Here is a 15,915-nt window from a genome sequence, read left to right as displayed (position 1 = left end):
TACATCTTCTAGACAATTGGCTCACAGATGACGGTAAGGTTGTCAGCCTTACGCGCCGGCCTCCTTCTTGCACCCCACGAAGACTCCTGGTACTCATTTCTGTTAGAGACTGAGTCGACCCCAGGGCCAGGACACCGATCATGACTGCGGGAGTTGAGAAATATATGGCAAATTTTAGTATGAAAATCGTAAGTAACGAGATCACTTGGAAAAACCTACGCGTACATGAGAGTGTAATATAAAATGGGTGAAGTACGGACTGGATTCAATTGGCTCAGGTTAGATTCCACCACTGTAAAGACGATAATGGCCGGTCACGGTAACCGAGCGGTCTAAGGCATGCACTGTCTTCGCTCGCTTGGAAACTGGGATGGTGGGTTCGAATCCCACTCACGGCATGGATGTTTAGTTTGTGTGTGTGTGCGCGTTTTTCTGTTTGTGTACAGGTAGAGGCCTTGCGACGAGCTGATCACCCGCCCAAGGAGTCCTACCGAATGTGTAAGATCTAGAAAAACCGAAGTGAACGGAGAAGTTCATGGAGGTAGGCCTAGGCCCACTGGGGCTGTAGTGCCAAGGGGTAAAAAAAAGACGATAATGAACCCTCAACTCAAATAAAAGACAAATACTGCGTACACTGTAACAGAATCAACAGAATAAATATAGCGCATTTCAATGATTATCGTTTGGACATTATCCGAGCAGCTAACGGTGCTCAGGTGATGACTGCGTACGAGAACTCCTACCTTTTCTGTACTTCTAAGAGAAATCACAATAACGACGACTCCGGCTGCGAAAATCACCCCTCTTTCATCACGCTGGAAATGGGGCAGAGCAGAAGGATCGATTCGGCCGGTTCATGAGTAACTGCTGTTTAATTTTGTATCACTACATTGCGTACAGAGTTGATCACAGTGGCCGCGCGGTCTATAGTATGAACTGTCTTCGCCTGCTCGCATACTGGAATCGTGGGTTCGAATCCCAATCGAGGCATGGATCTCTGCTTTCATTCTTTGTTTGTGATGTGTGTGTAGGTAGCGGCCTTGCGACGGGCTAATCCTACATCCAAGAAGTCCTACCGACTGCGTATAGAATTAAGAAACTTAAAAGCGACCAAGCTCCAAAGGGTTGTAAAGCCATTAAGAAAGTGAGAGAGAGAGAGTGCTGATGCCAGTCACAGTGGCCGAGCGGTCTAAGGCATGAACTGTCTTCGCTCGCTCGAACGCTGGGATCGTGGATTCGAAACTTACTTAAGGCATATATGTCTGTGTGCGTTTATTCTGCTTATGCTGTCCTGTGTGAAGGTAGCGCGCTTGCGACGGGCTGATCCCCCGTCCAAGGGGTCCTACCGAAATGTGTAAAAGATCAAGAAATTGAAAAAGCAGCCAAGGCCCAACAGGGGGCTGTAGAACCATAGATATACAGGCATCGTGTAGAGCCTGTGTATTTTCTTTGCACGATGTGTTTCTTCCAACATACAGATCAAATCATCTTTCGAATATACGAAAGCGAAAGGAGCATATTTAATATATATAACGTACTTCGCCGATATATTTTGTACAGTTCGCATTTGTTTGTAAAAAAAATAACGTACATATCTGACCGTGCAAGCATACAAACATTTCTGCTGTCGACCTTCCGAGGTCAGAACAGTCATTAGTATACGGGCTGGAGTTCAATATCCGACAAGAGCAACGACTGTTCCTTTCTTTACAGCTTCCACACCGGCTCTGGGAGCCACCCAACCTCCTAGGCAACTGAAACCAGATGGCGGGGCTCTTTTCCCAGGATGTAAAGCAGCCAGGGTGTGGAACTGACCACTCACTTCCATCTACAATTCTGTCGCGAGTGAAAGATCCCCGATCCCGTCTGCGTACGAAGTACAAAGCCCCAACTTGGGAGGAACAATGTAGCATTGTTGTCACGTATTCATTTCAACTTCAGCCTTTGGAAAGCCGAGTCGCAGGCTTCCAGCGTTCAGAGGACATAACAGTAAGTCTAGCGAAGGGCCGCGACATAGCTCAAGCGGTTAGTCGCTGGCTTCCCACCGCGGCGGCCCGGGTTCGATCCCGGGTCTGGTCAAGTGGGATTTGTGGTGGACAAAGTAGCGCTGGGACAGGTTTCCTCCGAGTACTTCGGTTTGCCCTGCCAATCTTCATTCCACCAACTGCTCCACAATCACCCTCACCTATCATCTGGGGCTGGTACAATAGGCCAGAAGTGGCCGCAGTACAAGGTACTTAGTCCAATCCCACTAGCATTAAAAAAGTCTAGGAAAACACTGCTCAAAAATTAAACGCAGAGCTGGTAAGGCACCTGGCTAACATGTGACCGTAGGCAATGCTGTTTCGAAGTGACCCTGACGTCACTGTCGGTGTTTAGCGGCTTACAGAGCTCAGAACTGACAAACAAAACAAAACTCCGTGGTTTTAGTCCGCACGCGAACTATAACGACCGAGGGACGACCTCTTGTCGATGACGTTGGTTAGTTAGTTAGTTAGTTATTGGAGAGGGTGGGTTTCCCCATGCACTTAGACCAGTATTGGTCCATTCTGCTTCCCTCTATGATATTCTACCAGTCTCTATACCCTACCGATAAATGGTGCGTACCATCAGTCCCGCCGAGCAAGCGAGTTCGGCCACTTGCTTAGCGGTGTCTATAATGCTTCCCCCCTCTATCAGAGGCCTTAGAGACTATTGTTGGGCGGGAAACTTCCTGGAATTTGTCGATGACGTTAGTGCCAACTTTAGCGGATAGAGGGTGTCACGTGGTCAGCGCAACGGATCCCCACGGCAGTTAATTTCGGGTTTCTAGACTGGAGTAGCTATTTCCTTGAAACAGCTCCTCAATTATCATCATAAGGCTGAGTGGACCCCGGTCCAGACCCACAACTTCACAGAAAATCTCGTAATGCCGGCAATCGAACCCGGACCTCTGGATCTGTAAGCATGAACTCTGACCACTAGAACCATAGAGGCGGTCCATCTTATATGCATGTCCAAAATGTGCACAGCTTTGAATAGTACAATGTTCATTGCGGTAAGACAAAATTGTAAGGAGAGAGAGGTACATCTGCCTGAACAAAAACACTGAAGAAACTTCAAAGAGGAGCGAAGCTGTGCATACAAACTTATCAGATTTCTTCTGGAAGAGAAACACAATAACAGGGAAGAAAAGAAAGTTGTGAGAAGGGTGTGACCCACTTCCTGGGAGCCACACCCACTTTCACATCAAACAGATGGGGCTGACGGGTTCCGAAGACATACCGCTCTTGAAGGTATCGCCACAAGGACAGACAACGTGGCACCAAAATATATTATTAACACACCTTCGTTATTGAGAAATACTTCCCATTGAAGCGAAGATTATTCTACCAGCATGGCCGGTGTCCGAGTTCCACTGTGTTTATTGTCTAGCCGGAGACTAGACTCCGGACGAATACAAGTGAGAAGCATTATCGCTAAGAACCTGCTGGGAGTCACGATAGCTCAGTCGATATAGCGACGGGCTATGGTCCGACTTCGATTCGTGGCACTAAAAGATTTCTTCTGTTCTCCACAGCATCCAGACCAACTCTGGGGCCCATCCAGCCCCCTATCCACTGGTTACATGGTACTCTTAATTAAGCACAGGGAAAGCTTTCCCGTTTTATTGTAGTGCTTACGGAAAACAGCTTAATTAATGCGCACGGCGCCATGAACCTGTACGGGCACCCATTGAACAGGAGGATGGGTGGACCCCAGGGCCGGTCTGGAAGCTGTCGAGAAGAGAAAATTCTCTTGCCCCTGCCGGGAATCCAACCCCTGCCTGCAGTCCTAGCTACAACGACTGTCTTTCGTAATCTCACAATTTTATTACAATTAATTAAGTTACGCAACAAAGCTACGTTTCAAGAGTACTGTCTTCTCGGATATAACGCCATGACACCCAGTATTTCGGAGGAACATATGGCCTCCATCTTCAGGGTCGAAGAAGTGGAGCAAGAAAAATCGTGACTGCAGGTGGTAAGGTGACCTGCTATGAAGCACAAACACATAAATGAGACTCAGACCCATGAAATTCAAAATATTTATTTAAATTAAATATATCCAGGTCAGCGGTGCTTAAAAATCAGCCGCTGAAGGTCTCCTAGATTTTATCAACACTGGATATCACCATGAGGCGTAGTTCGTTGAGGCACTATGCTAGAAACCGGAAGGTCGCGGGATCGAATCCCGATCAGGTGGATTTTTCAATTTAACTAGTCCTTCCAGGCGCACTATGGATCTGGGGACGACTCAGCTCCTAACAGAAATGAGTACCAGGAATCTTCCTGGGGGTTAAGGGCGGCCGGCGCGCAAGGCTGACAACCTCACCGCCATCTGTGAGCTGATTGTCTAGAAAATGTGGGAGCCTCGACCTCTCGCAACCCTATGGGCTTCCATGGCCTGTTACAGGGATACTTTTAGCTTTATCACCATGGAGTCATAATGTATCGTACTCAATGTTTCTTACCACGCGTCGTGTGAAATCAACATAAAAATTACATGGGGCACATGGCAAGGACTTTTCGTGAAGTTCAACACCTCCAACAAGATATAGCGCCTTCTAATTGGGAGGAAAACGTTAATATACTGTCACACATCCTGGCAAGGCGACAAGTAATTAATGGGTTCCGGTTCAGACGACTCGATTTACTGGATATTCCCCAGGCGGAACTACTATTGCTAGTGGGGTGTTGTACTGCGGCCACTTCTGGCCTATTGTACCAGCCCCAGATGATAGGTGAGGGTGATTGTGGACTAATTGGTGGAATGAAGATTGGCAGGGCAAACCGACGTACTCGGAGAAAACCTGTCCCAGCGCTACTTTGTCCACCACAAATCCCACTTGACCAGACCCGGGATCGAACCCGGGTCGCCGCGGTGGGTAGCCAGTGACTAACCGCTTGATAGAACTCTAAAAAGGTTACTGTAACTACACCACATAAAATGCTTCACTTCTGACTTCTGCTTGTCTTCTGTCGCATTCTGTCTCCTGGATTCTCATATCTAGTAATCCTCTAGTAATCTTCTTGAGGAAGATATTGGCGTACCGAATAGAGGACACCGAGTCGAACTCTTGATTTCTCCGTTGTCATGATAACGTCCTTTCCGTTGCGGTGAGAACAATGTTTACCTAACCGTTGTAACGGAAACGTGTCTCTGTTTGCGTTGAATAGGAATCGATGTCTTCAGTAGTTCCTCTATTGTCGTGATTATTGAGACCTTCGCTACTAAGTAACCGAAGTTCTATTGTTGACCACGTTACACTGGTTTCGCTGGTTCCATATCTTAATGCTCTAAGCAACCCGTCACAATTATGGAGAATGAAAGAATACTCTCGCGGGCCACACGCGGCGCGTGTGCCACCAGTTGGTCAGCCAAGATATAAATTATGCACTTACGATTTATGACAGACACACCCATAATTGGGCAGACATTTTCATTGAGCTGAAGATATAATTTCATTAGTATGTATTTTTCAAATAATTTAAATAACAAATGCCTTCTGTAAAATCCCACACTACGATCATCATCATCATCATCAGTAATCTGTCAAGACGACAGGTCCACAGTCTCTTTCAAAACAATTCCTCCACTTAATACGATCTAGAGCTTTCTCCTTCAAATGACAGTATCCTCTTCTGTCCCCAAGGTCATCCAGCATCTTCTTACGTCTTCTTCCTCGTCTTCTTGTCACTTCTATCCGCCCATCTATCTTTCCTTCGATAGCTTCTTTTAGAAGCCAGTTTCTGCGTAAAACATGACCAATCCAATTAGCCTTCCGTTTTCTTATTTCGTGTAGGATATTCCTCTGCTCACTGACTCTAATTAACACTTCTTCATTTCTCACATAATCGGTCCAACTGATCTTCTCCATTCTTCTCCAACACCACATTTCGAAACTTTCCAGATGGGGGGATACCCATAAACAATGTTATTTACATTTGAGTAGTTATGACTGAGAAGGTGCATATTATATACAGAGATATGACTATGGAACTGATCACTATAGAAACAAGGAGCTCTGGGAAGAACTAATTGTATATTTTCCTTTGATACGACATGGACTGCATAGAAAAAGACGCGTCCAACAGTTCATCTATTGTTGCGTGTGAATCCCTTGCTGCGGTCACGTGTTTACCGAACCGTTGCCTAGCAATGATAGAGGGTCCACATAAAGACACAAAGACTGATGGGGTGGGACTTACGATGTACGCCGCTGAGACGAGCTCAGGTGCCTTGATATACTCGTACATACCAAGTTTCATAAAGATTGGTTCAGGCATTCAAAAGTCGATAAGGGGTGATAAAGAGGCACAACAACAAACACACACACAGACACACAGCATGGTGATCTCATAGGCTTACTTTCATTTTTTTTTTCAAAATAAGGAGTGTAGGCTAAAAATATATTACGCAAACCTTCAGCTCTGACAAAAGCAAAGCAAATGCATATAAATAAATTAAATACACACAACACTGGGAAAAAAAATTAGAACATCTTATGAAAATCTGTTCAGCGGCTCAGTTGCTGCATACGGACACACAAACACGATGAAGCTAATACGCGCATTTCTGCAACTTTATGGCATGAATGCACTAAAAATTACAAAATTCAATTTGAATGTAAAGAGGTTACAGTTGATCAAAAGAGGCAAAAATTAAATTGTATTGCCACATTTCAGTGTCAGACTTCCAATACCAAATGCACCTAAACGAAATGATCTCAGAAACTGCCATTGTAGACTATCAGTACCAAACTACATCCAAATAAAACTTTATTGGCAGCTGCCAATGTAGACTACTGGTACTAAAATACACTGAAATTTTCTTGGCTATTGTCAGTGTAGACTTCTACTATCAAATCAAAGCCAAAAACACATTCTTGGCAAAAAAAAAAAAGTAAATCTATCCCTGTAACAGGCCCTGAAGGCCCATAGGGTGTGAGAGGTCGAGGCTCCCACATCTTCTAGACAATCGGCTCACATATGATGGTAACGTTGTTACTCTTATGCGCCACCAGCCCTTTACCTCACAGGAATCTTCCTGGTACCCATTTCTTTAGGGGCTCAGTTAGCCCCAGGACCACAGTGCGGTTGGAAGAATTAGGTTAACTGAAAAATCCAATGACCTCATCGGGATATGAACCCATGACCTTCAGGCTTGTAGCACAGTGCCTCAACCACCTACACTACCATGTGCCCCTGCTCATAATCAGTTCAGTGATTAAAGGGGTAAAATATGTTAACAAAATGGATGTTGTATATAATTCAAGGACAAGTGGTGCTACAAAGGATGGTATTTTATGAAGGACAGAGCCTGTATTTAATCAGTTTCCTAAGCACCATATGAAAACATTGCTAGATTCCAGTGTAATAGAAGGAAAGACAATATTCTGGAACTGGTATTTCAGAATGGCAGTACACACAGAACTTGCAATTATAATGGGGTCATGAAAAATAAACTGTGCTATTTCAGAAAATATGACTGTCAAGAATGTGGCCACCATTTATGATGAAGATAATATTTTGTCTCCTCCAGATGAGAACAACACAATCAAACGGCTTGTATCATGACTGATCTAGGACAGAACTTTCTACTTAATGACTGATGTCCGATATTTTTGCAGAGCTGACTATAATACTGACAATTACATGTTTGTGAGACATATTCACTTCGGGTTTTCNTTTTTCCTTGGCACTACAGCCCCAGTGGGCCTAGGCCTACCTCCATGAACTTCTCCGTTCACTTCGGTTTTTCTAGATCTTACACATTCGGTAGGACTCCTTGGGCGGGTGATCAGCTCATCGCAAGGCCTTTACCTGTACACAAACAGAAAAACGCGCACGCACGCACGCACACACACACACACAAACTAAACATCCATGCCCTGAGTGGGATTCGAACCCACCATCCCAGTTTCCAAGCGAGAGAAGACAGTACATGCCTTAGACCGCTCAGCTACCGTGACCGGCTGTGAGACATATTCAACATGTAAATCACCAAAACAGAAGTTTGTTATGGAAAGATGTAGTCTTAAAAGTTCAGTGATGTGGCGATAAAAGAATAAAACTTTAAACTTCGTAGAAGTTCCCAGTACTTTTGGTCATGAGCCTGCTAAATGTTAAATTTATGTTCAGGTTGACACAAGCAGAATGAGGATTCTGCCCTCTGCACTGACTACATAGCACATATAAAATACATTGCCTTAAATCCCTCGTATGCATCTTTCATACAGAACTAAGCAGCATCATTATGAATTGTTCATATTATTAAAAATCCCCAGACTTTACTGACTAACCTTACTTAAGCTTCATGTTTCCAGAAGAATCAAACCCTTTTACATACGAACCAAGAAACTTCCTAATGGAAGACAACATTTCTTCTCTCCCTTCTAAATGCCACTTTCTATAATCAATACTCCTATGGGAACAATGCTGCATCATCAGTGACATAAACAATTACATCACAATTCACTAGGTTCCATTTTCAACAGACTTCCAGAATTCATACACCAGTGGGAAATTCAGACATATTTACACAGGACTTTTCTTCCATAAGGTTACCTATATGTATGAGTACAATATACCCTGGTTTGTAGGTCAGATGAACTCCAGCAAATGAACTCTTCCACATTCTTGACAAATTCTAACCATACTTTTAAATAAACATAATATAAAAGAGACAAATCTGTACATCTGTACACAAAATTATGTAACTGACTTGAGATTGGTGTTCCAGTATAATGTATCTGTGCTGTAGTTAAAATCACAGCCAAATACAGAAGAAATAACTGGCGAGAAACATGGGCTCTATTAATAAAGATCCTACATGGCCGCTATGAAAAACAAAGGGTGTATACCATACAGTTTTATATGTTGAGACAAATAGTAAAAGGTAAGGTAAAGCTGTCCCTGTGCTTAACTAATTAAGCACTATGCCATGAAGGTGTGTGGGGGACTGGATGTATACATACACATTTTCTTGATCTCGGCACTAGTCTGAGGTGAGTGGTCACTTTCACGCACCGGCCGCTTAACCCCTGGGGTAAGAGCCCCCGGTACCAATAGGATAGTAGGTTGGGAGGACCCCAGAGTCAGTCTGGACAATTTGGAGAAGAGAAAATTCTTGACCCTACCGCGACTCAAACTCTGAACCCTTGGTTGTCCAAAATAACATATGAAGAACTATGAATTACTTAAGATCTGAGGCCTTCAAAGGGGAAGTTCTTTACTCTCTTATTATACAATTACATTAATAAAGGCCAGAATTACTATAAAGCAAAATGTCATTAACTCATGAAATATGAAAAAATTTTAATATGATATACAATATGGCCATTTAGAGTTGCTTTAATGGGAGAATGAAAGTGCTATCAGTTGGAAAAATCACTTAACAACTGTCTTCATTTGATAGCTAGGTTGGCAAACACTGACTAGGCTATTAAGAACAACAAAGTGAAAACACACAGTAACAGACACTGTGAACACAGCAATATAGAAGAAGTGAAAGAATAAATATCTAACAGTATTGAGATATCGCCCTTAAATACGGAAGTAATGTATGTGTTATCAATATGGATCAGAAATGTTCTGAGGCTGACCAAATGGGTGTTATGAGGCAGTAATACAGCAGAAGAAATATATGGACAGTGCACAAGCTCAGGACAGCCCTCTTATTTATCAATAACAAACTTTAATTTGTCAACCAAGAGGTAGAGAGGACCTTGGTCTTTCACTTAACAGAGTAATCATCTGATTGTCCATGGAATGTGTGTCTGTCCTACAGCTTGAAAGACAACAGAAGCTGCATGAGCTACTGATGTTCATTGCCAACACATATCAAGATAACAGCTAACAGTACCTGGTGATATTAGGGTAAAGCAGAAAGTCTTGGGTTCAAGACGAGCCAGATGAAGTGCAGGTATTACTGTATGTCCTTCCCTCCTCTTATCTCTGATGAAGACCAAACGTTGTGTCCATAACATTAGACTGCTACTCTCACTAGGACAGCAGGTCATGCTGCAGGCCCCTGTTATCTTTTGTTATTTAATGATGCTGTGTGTATAACTAAAATAAACTCCCTGGTTTTAGTACACAAGCAAACTATAATGACTGAGAGACTGCCGCTTGTCGGCGAAGTTAGTGCCAACTTTAGTGGACACAGGGTGTCGTGTGGTCAGAGCAACAAATCCCCACGGCCGTTAATTTTGGTTTTCTAGACCAGAGCCGCTTTTTCTAGAAATAGGTCCTCAATTATCTTCACGAGGTTGAGTAGACCCCGTTCCAGAACCACTACATCTCATAAAATCTTGTAGCGCCAGGAATCGAACCCCAACCTCTGGATCTGTAGCCAGGAACTCTGACCATCAGACCACAGAGGCGGTTGATGCTGTCTGTAGTGACGCTATATAATGTCAGTGATAGATTAATGAATATGTAATGGTTGGTGGAATGAGAATTGGCATGGGAAACCTACTCCACTGGCACTCTGTCCACCACAGATCCCACATGACCTCACTTGAGATTGAACTTAAGCCTGAAAGGTGGGTAGCTGGCAATTAAACCACCTCAGCTATGACACGGCCACCACCAAAAATTATCAGTGTTATTATCTTCCACTATAAATATGGATCCCTACCTTCACCATATGCAGGAGAGTTAAATATCATACCTGGAGGTGCAAGCCGCATCACACGACTCAATCACAGAAGGCACAGTATTTTTTTAATGCTAGTGGGGTGGGACTAAGTCCCTTGTACTGCGGCCACTTCTGGCCTATTGTACCAGCCCCAGATGATAGGTGAGGGTGATTGTGGAGCAATTGGTGGAATCAAGATTGGCAGGGGAAACCGAAGTACTTGGAGAAAACCTGCCTCAGCACCGCTTTGTCCACCACAAATCCCACTTGACCAGACCCGGGATCGAACCTGGGCCGCCGCAGTGGCAAGCCAGCAACTAACCACGTGAGCTATGGCGCGGCCCTAAGCCACAGTATACTCAATCCATTATAAATAATTGTGCGTTTATGTGCATACTTTCTTATACTGGTACATTGTGCTACTGAACACTATTTAAAATACCATTTACCATTTCATATTATTATAATTCAGAGCATTGGGCCTAACTTGACATGCTGACAGCTGCTCAGCCAATCACGATATTGTCCAGTTTTATGGAATCTGAAGGTTCAATGCCATGTTCACAAAAATTCACAATTGGTACCTACAATGAGCCAGCTGAACTCAGTCCACATGAACATGAGTACGAGGGGTGAGCCATAAAACTGGCCCTAGCACTGCGAGCTTCAATGGTCTATTGTGCTTCTGTATATGATGGCTTTATTCAGGCACCACTGTGAAAACCTCAAATCTTACATATTTCTCCAGGATTGAATTTAATGTTATCCCTCTGCCTATACCTAATTCTCCCGAGTTCTCTGTACCTAATGCTCTATGTCTGTAACTTTTTGTCATATATAGAAGAAGAATCAATGATGCCTACTTTATTTTTTGTAAATCCATCTATACAGAGGCTATCAGGAAATATAAATGTTTATATGTGATGCCTATTTTACAATTCTGTCTCTTTAATATATACTATTACATTATGTAAACCATCAAATATGATATGTGATATCTGATGATTTATATAATACAAAAGCAGAAAATTAATTATAAATTTTGCTATTCTTTCTGTGAGTAATATCTCTGAGCTCTTGTCTGAAGGTTGACATAATCTAAAAATTCAGCTGCCATGAAGTCTGTTTCCATCATAGAAATATTTATGACAACATTTGTAAGCATGTTTATGATTCATCTTCCTACCTAATTTCATATTCCTATTTACAACAGTTAATTGATCAGCTATTACTCTGAAGCCAAGATTTCATGCACCAACAAAAGATGCAAATTTCTTTAAAGATTTTAACCATTTTAACCACACAAAGCATTCTGAGGTGTACCCACATAAAAAGTCTGCATGTTCATTATCTTGGTATTACTAACAGAGAACTGTGAGGCATGACAATGAGATATACTCTTCTTTGAATCCTATCCATACCAAATTTAATAAAAATCTGTCACTTGCTTCAAATGTTATTGAGGAAGTGGGGAAATATACACACATGCTGGTGCATACGTGTACATGCACTGACATGATGCAATTCTTCTTACCGGAGAACAGGTTAAAAATGTAGGCTCACATACAAGACCAAGCAAGTTTCACATAATTTCCAGACTGAATTCCCTGCATCCCTTGGACCACAAAAATCCAAATCCGAAAGAAGCAATGAAATACTAAAAGAATGGCATGAACTGTGCATAAAAATGGCATGAAAACACTACATATTCCCAAGATCTAATCACTCTGAACTTAAAGACTCTGGAACAAAACTGATCAAACTCACTGTCTGCAGTCTACCACCTAATAAAGCAACCAACAGTAACACTGACCACTGCACTCTGTTTAGTCTCGATCAAATTTAACTAAATGCTTTCCACATATTAACATAATCTAAAGAACTGGGGTTATAAATCATTATTCTTCAAAATAAAGAGATACATGTATGTTCAACGTTACATTTATCTTGCGATTTTTCTGAGAATTGGACCATACCTATGTAAGTTCCAGTTACAGAATGATTTTATAATATGGGGACCATGCACTGAATAATGGTTTCACTTGCAGTTTCCAGATGTAACACACACCATTCTACAAATTTTGAGGTTATCACACTGGTGACTGTTCTGACTGTGGCCATCTGGGTTGTGTCACTATGCAGTCCTATCTTCTGGGTTGAGGAGTTGCTTAAGTTATGGAAGACAGTCATTTAGACCCATGACAAAAATTAAGAAAATAGAGCCCAGTGTAGGCCAGTAGTAATGGTAGGTATGAAAAAAAAATTAGCATTGCCATTATTCAGACTGGATTCCAGTTCCTTACCTCCTACCACAGATCAGATTGAACACCCTCCCTGCAACATATGTACACAACTGAAATATTTCCTCACCTAATACATGTCACTCCTCAAGACAGACAGTATGTCACTCTGAAATACCAGTATCTGCTTACAAGACTGCACAGTGTCACAACTTAGAAAACTACAATCTAAATAAAAGTATCCATTCTTCCTTAATCTGTTCATGAATTTAAATATTATATACAGTTATTACCTCCCAACACAAACCATTCAGAACTACCCCAGTTCAATTGGTCTTCCTGTGGTAAATGACATGAAAAACCCTCCCAAAGACAATGACCCTGAAGTTGTTTGGAAAAATAATGAAGAACATTCAACAGAAATCCAATGACAAAAAACACTCCAGTCAATTTATACTGTTTCCTATATGTACTACTAGGAAGAAGGAAAATGGCAAAAAATTGTAATTATCATGTCCTTTAGAGAAGCTCATTACACATCTGAAGAAACCCATGAAAGATTCAAAACTCAAAACCAGCAAGTGATAATATGACAGAAAATGACATACTTAACTCAGATATGAAAATATATTAACTCTTAAAAAATTATAGAAAGAGGCAACAGTACAACACAGTTTACAACCACTGGAATGAAGCCCCTGGCACATGACAATTATACATCAACTATTAAAAGCAGGTAAATATGGAAGCTATAAATACCAATACACCAACATGCATATAAAACTGTGTAATTAATCAAACTTACCGAAACATAGACGCAATTGCATGAGTCGGTATCCAGATAACAGAGGAAATAGCAAGGTCACTCAATGCTTGCTGCTAACATACATTCATGCAGCAAGCCACATTAACTGCAGACACCTACATCAACCCAAAATATCTGTATTAAACTTATGTAATGAGTGCTTATCACGCAGAACCACAAATATAAAATTTCTTTGCCATATGGTTAGTTAAGCCATACCTTCAGTTGTATGAAGGGTGCATTCCAACTCACAGATCATAACGTACTAAGTGAAAATAAAAGAATAAACTACTGATACACGAAGTAAAGTGCTGTAAATTCCAAACTGACATAAATCTAGTACATTTCTACACGTAAACTAACAGGAACGTAATTAATTATTTCTTTGTATGGCCATCAAAAAGTCAAGGACATTCAACTCTGTAGCCATCTCTACAGGACAAAAGATAACCTTCATGTCAAATATTAACTAAGACCTACTTTCTGGTCAAATGCTTCTCATAATGCTTGCAGATATATAGTTTGCATCAAACTGCACATATTCCTTGTATGCATAGTATATTATTACAATCAATTTATTTTAAACACTGAAATTCGAACACATTTCACATCCCTTCGCCATACAACACGAACACCACAGCAACGGCTAAAATTGTTATACACGGTGATCAGGATAACCAATATAACGCAACAGAAGTACTACATTTACGTCGAATACTGCAGTTAACATAAAGACTAACGAAATTTTACTAATTTCCTTCATCAAACATACGATGCTGACAAATAGAAAGAATTCATCAAGCAGATATCACAACAAAACAAATATGTCTGCGAAAATACTGACACATAGTAGAGAAATTTAATAGTGTGGTATTGTTTCCATGATGAATAGTTAGGTACGCCCATTATTTTTGTCCACATAAAATGCAAATTATGAAATTTTGCACAGAAAATGCTGCCGTAGATTAAATTATAGATGGGGTAATTACGAATCACTCAGAACACAACAAATGTAAGCTACTGAATATGTATAACTATAGTTATTTATGTCAATTTCTTTTTAGCTTAATAATAGTCACGTAAAAGTGTACCAAATTGCTATTATTTAGGTGTTTACAAAATGTTAGCCTTTGAAGCATCTAAAATGCAAATGTTAAAGCAAGCAGTTAATAAAACAATGGTTCACAAAGAAATCTGTGACAACTGACAGCGTATCGGAAACTAGAGGTTAAATGTTCGAATGAAAATTTGGTGTGGTGATTTTGCACGCGAAGGATACCCATTAAGTCCCTGAAAAAATTACAGCGATAGTGGTCGCGTTTGACTATAGTAAAACGCGAGGGATATCACTGTTATCACTTGTAAACTTCATACAAAATTGTATACATTATACTTCCCACCAGGATAAGTTCGTAGGTAGCCGAAATTACTGGGGATCATCAGTGTGGGTTTTGACGTAAGAGATAAACTGCCAATCATTTTTTTGCATTCGTCAGTTTGAGGGGGGGGTAATGGGAGTACAATGATACATTATGTCACCTATTCATAGACTTCACTGTATAGCTTAGATTATGTTACTACACATTTGAATGGTAAAAACCATAGCCTAGTTAGGCTAACAAACAACCATCAGCCCATTCTTAAACGTCACATGTTATCATCTTTGCCACCCCAACATGCGGCAACAAGCAGAATAAGTGATCATACCTTTGTAGATCAAGACTCATTTACCCTAGTTCCTTCCAAGGTCGTTCAATTTTACTTACTCCACACACCTTCATTTTATACATAGATTTTACTTATGCCAATGCTGTCATCAAACAGAAGTCATTGTAAATATTGACGCATATGAGAGATAAAGCATTTTGCAGTTCAATAGAGCACTTGTTAAGCATTTGTATTCACCTGATGATGACCAGATAAAATGGTTGAAACATGTTGATTTTAATAAAACATACTGAATGTTATACATTCTCTGTGTTGTGTTAAATGCGCAACAGGATGCATTCCATAAAGATAAGGTCTTATAATTTTCTGACAATGAAAATAATATATATAGTGTATTCATATCTTAATTCCTGCTACTGACAAATCAACTAGACCACTTAAACAGACTGCTGAGGTTTCTAATGAACATGACTAAAATATCCAAGGGGGAAAGAGCAAGGAATGAAACAACATGAAGAATTTGGAATTAGGTCTTTGCAG

The sequence above is a fragment of the Cryptotermes secundus genome, unplaced genomic scaffold, assembly GCF_002891405.2.
Source record: "Cryptotermes secundus unplaced genomic scaffold, Csec_1.0 scaffold364, whole genome shotgun sequence".
Taxonomy (NCBI): Eukaryota; Metazoa; Arthropoda; class Insecta; order Blattodea; family Kalotermitidae; genus Cryptotermes; species Cryptotermes secundus.
The sequence above is the reverse complement of the archived record's forward strand: the minus strand, read 5'-3'. Positions refer to the sequence as shown.